We start from the raw sequence: 6,109 nt of genomic DNA, 5'->3' as shown, positions 1-6,109 counted from the left end.
TCCTGCTGAGCTTAAAAACCTCTGCACAGCCCAGCCCCTGAGAAAATGCTTAGTCAAGACATGGTTAGATGAAAGGTTAACAACTACAGAAAGTTATTGCAGGGTCGGTGTGTTCATCAGCGATAGGGAAGTGGGGGTTTCTCTCATCTTTATACACTTAACAGCTTGTTCTACCTATACATTTGTGGTCAGAAATGTCTATTTACACAGGCAATCACGGAGTGTGAAGTCATCTCTCCTGAACCCATGTGGGAAGCGGCAGGCAGCTCCCAGCAGCTCGGCTTGGCTCGGCTCAGCGAGGAGGGCACCACCCAGTGAAAACCAGCCTTTGCCAGCTTGGAGGGGTTAATGGTCTCTCTTGGACCATGACTCAGCAAAACAAAGCCTCCTGGTTTGTACCCGGAAATCTGACTCAGTAACCAGGACTTGGTGTGTAATGGCAGGGGAAAAAAAAAAAAAAAGAAGTTGTGATAACATCTTAGAAATGACTCTCTGAAGAAGGGAGTCAGTGCTGGAGTACACAGGGATACTCTGTCGTTAGTTCGTGTTTACCAAAGGGGGATTGCCTGGCCTAGCCCGGCCCTGGCAGAACTGATTGGGCTTGCTGCCGTCAGCATGTCAGCATCGAACAATCCAAGCCTAGATCAAAGATACAGGTGGAAAAAGGGAGATGGGGAGTGCAACGCAATGGAAATCCCCATGGGGAGCGCAGGCACTGCCGGTGTCCTCTGGACTGGCTTTGCTGGTACTGCTGTTTGGGAGGGTCCTATAGATGGACACTTGCTGTGCTGGGCAAACCCCACACACGGGAACCCCAGAGATGGACATGGCGGAGGACATGGGAGAGGGAGGTGCAGGCAGATTTCTCAAGTGTAAATGAACTGGCATGACAAAAATAGGAAGTGCTGATTACAATACATATTTTTAGAGATTTATGCATGCATACGTGCCGCAGCACATGGGTGTCTCCAGCGCATGGCTATGGGCAAGGACAGAGCTCTGGGCTGGCTGGGAACAGAGCAGGGAGGAGAAGGGAGAACAGAGCAAACACCTTGCAAGGCACGTGCCTGCTTCGTGACCAGACACTCAGGGTCAGGCAGCAACCTAAAGCGTGAAGCAGGTCTCCAGGTTATGGGTACACTGGGCTGAAATTTTGGGGGAGAGTGCATAGAGCCCACCATGCTCCTCAGAATCTCGGTCCTGGTGAGAACAGACTCTGTGACCTGCTTGGGCTCTGGTTTGGGAGCAAAAAGGAGGTGTGGAACGGAGCAGGACAGAGTTAGCAAATAAAAATCCTATTTGTGCGAACGTTTCAGTCCGTTCTGCCTCCTTTGTTTCAGTGCTACAACCGTGGAAAACAAAGTGTGCCCTAACCATGAGACAGGACAAACTGTTAAAAACCTGGATCTGAAAATCACACATATGCAACAAGCAGGACCTTATGCCACAGCTCACCCCCTTTTCTCAGAGGAGGGAAGGAGATGGAGCTGGAAAGCAAGTTCTGCAAAGAGTGTGAGAATCAGACACCGCTCCCCACCCCCACCACTACCTTGCCAAGGTTTCCAAACCACCCCTGCACGGTTCCCTGCCCTGGGGGTACAGGAGACGCAAGTCCTCCTCCTGTGCAGGGACGTGCAGCTGGGGCTGTTTCTGGAGATTTCTCCAATTGTCCCGAGGAGCGGGACCAGAGCCAAGAGCAGCAGCTGCAATGTCAGGGTGGTGCGGAGGAAACCGCCCCTTAATACACAGCCTCACGTGGAGCCTGCTCCACCGTGACTCAGCAAAAGAGCCCCTCCGCCACAGCCCGAAACCTTTACTCAGCAATACAGGGCGGCCCGAGGTGACCCTGACTCAGCAGGACGCCCATGCCAGGGAAGCGGTGAGTCAGCATTAGCGGGAGGCAGGCTGCGGGGTTTTGGGGCTCATGCAAGAGTGGGGAGTCCCGGCAGGACGTGCAGCATCGCTGGCAGTGGAAAAATGCTCCCCCTCAGCTGTGCCTCCCAGCGCTCTGTGGCTGTACTGGGGGGGCTGGGAAAGGTCAGAAAAGCTGGTGTCCCAGGACAGGAATGTTGCCCACCTCGCTGACCCGGGGACATGGAGGACACTGTGGCCGTCTGCCTTGGGACCGGGACATCTCCCCACCATACAGTAGAAACTGAGGCATGGGAACCCTGCTCTCTGGGGTGCTGGATGCTCTCTGGGGTGCTGGATGCGCACCTGGCTTCACCCGTGCTGGAGGAAAATGCCAAACCCAGGAGATACAGGGTGTGGGAAGGAGTTTATTTTAGAGGCTGGCATGTGGGGCGTGCCCAAGGCCACACAGGGTGTCTGTCTCTCCTTCCCCTCCATTTTTCTTCACCAGGGATGGCTCGAGGGCGGGCAGGCAAGACTGGATTTACCCCACCAAGCTGCTGTTTGTTTTGGAAGTATGTCACTACGTGCTAATGAGAAGGAATAAGACAAAAAGGGGTTATTATGGGCACATGTTTCTTCAAAGCTCTTCATTCAGGGGCAGGGTAGGCTCAGTGTTGGGGAGCCCCGTGCACTGCAGTGCTTATGGACCACAGCTGCTAGTGCAAAAGAGCAAGAACATCCCCCTTTTTGGGGGGGGCTTCCCTAGCATCCCCAGAGATGCCCTTCCCCTGCACAGTGCCTAGCACAGCGGGACCTTGGGGCCATGGCACTGGCTCTTAAGCTAAATAAGAATTAACATGAGCACCCGTGCAATGTGGGATTTGAATTAAAGTGTTCAGCTGCTGGGTGTGGTCTGGCAGATGCAAGAGGGACCGAAGGTGTTCGGCATGGGGTGGGCCACACCCCTTATAGCTCTGCCAGAGCTGGTGGTTGATGGTGTGAATCACTGCACAGAAGTTGTTCCTGCCTGGAGGCAGCGGTGACAGGCAGAGGGGCACTGCTGTCAGCAGATCACCCACACCCTGTCTTTTTTTCTATTTTTTTTTTCTATTTGGACTGAAATTGTGCAAAATAGCTCACAGAAATTGGTACCTATCTCCCACTGAGACTGGCCTCCTATTTAAGTCCCTTTTTTTTTTTTTTTTTTTTTGGTCAAGGAGCTAAAAATACCACTGAAGTATCTCACAGCAATTTTTCTAAACAGAGATTTTCCTGCTGCTCTATGCTGGAGAAAAGAGCCTCCCCTAAAGCTTCAGGAAAGCTGTGTCCTTGCCTCACCCCACCATCAAATTCACCTTGTGCCTGATCCATGCTTTTCTGCCAAGATTGGCCAGGAAAACACAGCGCCCGGAGACTGGCACGTGTGGGTTTTCTTGGTCAGGAGGGAATTACTGATTCCCTCTGAAAAAAATCCTGCTGCAGAGCCCGTCTCCTCACCAGAGCTGATCCCCCAGCCTCACTGTTGCACAGCAGAACAGCCCTGTGTCCGCCATTCAGGGGCTCCGGGCAAGGACCATGGTCCAGCCTCACAGAATTGCTGCTAGGGACAGCGCTGCAGTGAACTTCTCCTACTCATGGGGAGTGAGCCTGTCTCCCGTCTCCATCTTTCTGGCCGCTGGCAACCCTGCCGAGAGGGGGAAGCGAATCTGCCCACTCACGCAGTCCAAACCCGCTGCAGTTCCCGTGCACCCTCACACACATGAGATTTTGCAAGGATGATGGCAGATAGGAAGGGAGAAGCTTTTGCTTGTGAGTCCATGCCCCTGAGTCCTCGTTCCCTTGCTCAGGTTTTGCTGGTCACTGACAGAAAGCAACAGGGACACTTGTCCACCCAACACGCGTCAGAGCTGCTGGGTGCCATATGAGATGCTCAGGGTGCTGTAAGAGCCAGGAGGGAGCAGGCAAGTCAACAAAAGGGAAATCTTCTGAGGGCTACCAGCCACCTTGGAATCCCCCCGGTGCAAGAAGTCACCTCTGTCCGCATGGTTTGTGAAATATCTTCAGGAGAAACAGAAAAAAAACCAGACTGGCTGCCAGTACAACTTTTTATGTTGCACCTCCTCTCCATGACCACCAGCCACCTCCATTTCCTTGCTCCTGAGCATTGGGGCGGCCACTTTTCTTCTCATGTGTTTGCACATTGTCCTACCCTACTTCCATTTTTTTTGTCTCTTCTCTCTTTGTGCTTCCATTTGCTTATGCTCCCACACAGATAAAAATGAACTACCTACAGAAATGTTTTTCTTCCTCACAACACCCCTCTCTGCTGCCCACCAGATCCCCACCACACATCCCTTCCCAGCATCTCCATCTGCCGTAAGCAGTGCCACTAACAGTGATCTGAAGGGAAGGGGAAGTGGCTTTATTCTAATTTTTTGAAAGAAGGGGGGAATTTGCTGTCCAAAATAAGCTTTGAGGAAGTTTTGACATGGCAGAGCAACATGAAAGTCCTGTGGGGTGGAAAACAGCCTTCCCAGCATACTAGCAAGGTACATTTCTGTGCTGGTTTGTGAGATGATGTTGTGGGAAATCAGGAGATATTTTTGTTAACAGCTCTTTAAAAAAATAATTCATATATTATTTGGAAATAAGTGGTAGGTGAAGCATATTTTTTTTGCCTCTACAAATGTGATGCTGGTATGCCAAGAACCACACAACCCAAACATCATGGAAATTCTCATGAACTTTTAGCATGTATTTGATTTTTAGAGATGCAGGGCAACTCTGACCCAGTACAAGGAAGTTATGCCTTTCTTCAGCTTTCATAGAAACAACTGTTCTGGGTCTTGCAAAATATCTGTCCAGGTCAGGACCCTGTTCCCAGCGTGGTTATTAATGGATGCTTAGACACAAGGCAAACACTCCTTCCCAGCCCCCGTGCAATGCCTGAATGCTCTGGAGCGGTCGCTGTGTGAGTCCACGATGGGCTAATTGTTGCAGCATAATACTTAGAATAAGGAAAAACTTTTGTTTTGTTTTGTTTCCAGTGGTTGCATAGCCTGCTGAGCAGGTCACTGCAAAGCAAGAGGTTGTAGTCTGCAGTTGGTGGAGCTCAGGCTGAGTGTGCGAAGGACCACAGCCATCTGGTGGCCAGAAGCAGGCAGGCAGCATGACTTCATTTTAAAATAGCAACATCAGAAAACACTTTTTAAAAGGGAAAGGCATTTAAAAGAATTCTTTATAGTGGTGTCGTTTTATTTTTTCACAATCATAAAGCATTTTTTGCCACTGCAAAACACCTGACCTCTACTTAAAATGATCCCTTTTGGACCCAGCAGGTGTTTTTTTTCAAGTTCCTCCTCAAAAGAAGCCTTGTAAAATTATTCAAGCTATTACTGGTATAATCTATAACAAGTATGACAGTACTAATTTGGGCATGGAAAGATTCCATGCCCTTGTCCCCATTCTCCATATTTTCAGTTGCTTGGAAAAAAGAGACATCATCCCTGTAGGATAAGTCTCTGTTCTGGGTGCCCCACAGTGAAGAGCCTGGTGACCGCGGCTGGCTGCGTGGTGTGGAGGGGACAGGCTCACCCAGAAGGCCACGAGCAACACTCTGAATTTTCACCTCTTGGTCATGGCTTCAAACTGGCCCCACTTGGCAGCCACTGCAAACCCTTCCCACCTGTCGCCCCGTGACAAAAATAGTGGCGAGCTAGTTGCCCTGCGCTCAAGTCTTCCTTGGGGACGGTTCCCTCAGCTTTGCTGGCCCCTGCACTGGCTGTCTGGGGCAGGAGGAAACGCGATGAGGGTGAGGAAGGGGTCCTGCCCTGAGGTGGTCTCAGGGCATCCCAGGGGCACAAAGGAGGAACTTGAACTCCTCATGCTCGGGATAGACATTTGGGGACGGCATCGTTTCTCTTTCAGGGGAAGTCACAGGCATTGCATGGAGGGAGCTGGAGGCACTGAGAACTTTAAGCATTCGCTGAGGCACGAACCAGTGTTCAAAACATCATGGTATGAACAGGCTGGTGTCCTTTGCAAATGCTGACTGGGCACTAGAAGCCCTCCCTTCCCAGCAGAGCCAGGCAGCCCAAGCCTGGGCACTGGCAAGAGTGTGTGGGCATCAGGCCCCCTGCCCTGAGACCCTTCTGGCCCCACAATTGCAAAACCCGCCAGCCTGGGCTCCATTGTGCCTCTGCCCTTGCTTCCTCTCCTGCAGATGCTCTGGGAGAGGTAGCTTGCCATGTGGCCT

This window comes from Pterocles gutturalis, unplaced genomic scaffold (genome assembly GCF_000699245.1).
Source record: "Pterocles gutturalis isolate BGI_N339 unplaced genomic scaffold, ASM69924v1 scaffold21519, whole genome shotgun sequence".
Taxonomy (NCBI): Eukaryota; Metazoa; Chordata; class Aves; order Pterocliformes; family Pteroclidae; genus Pterocles; species Pterocles gutturalis.
This window is presented reverse-complemented; position numbering follows the sequence as displayed.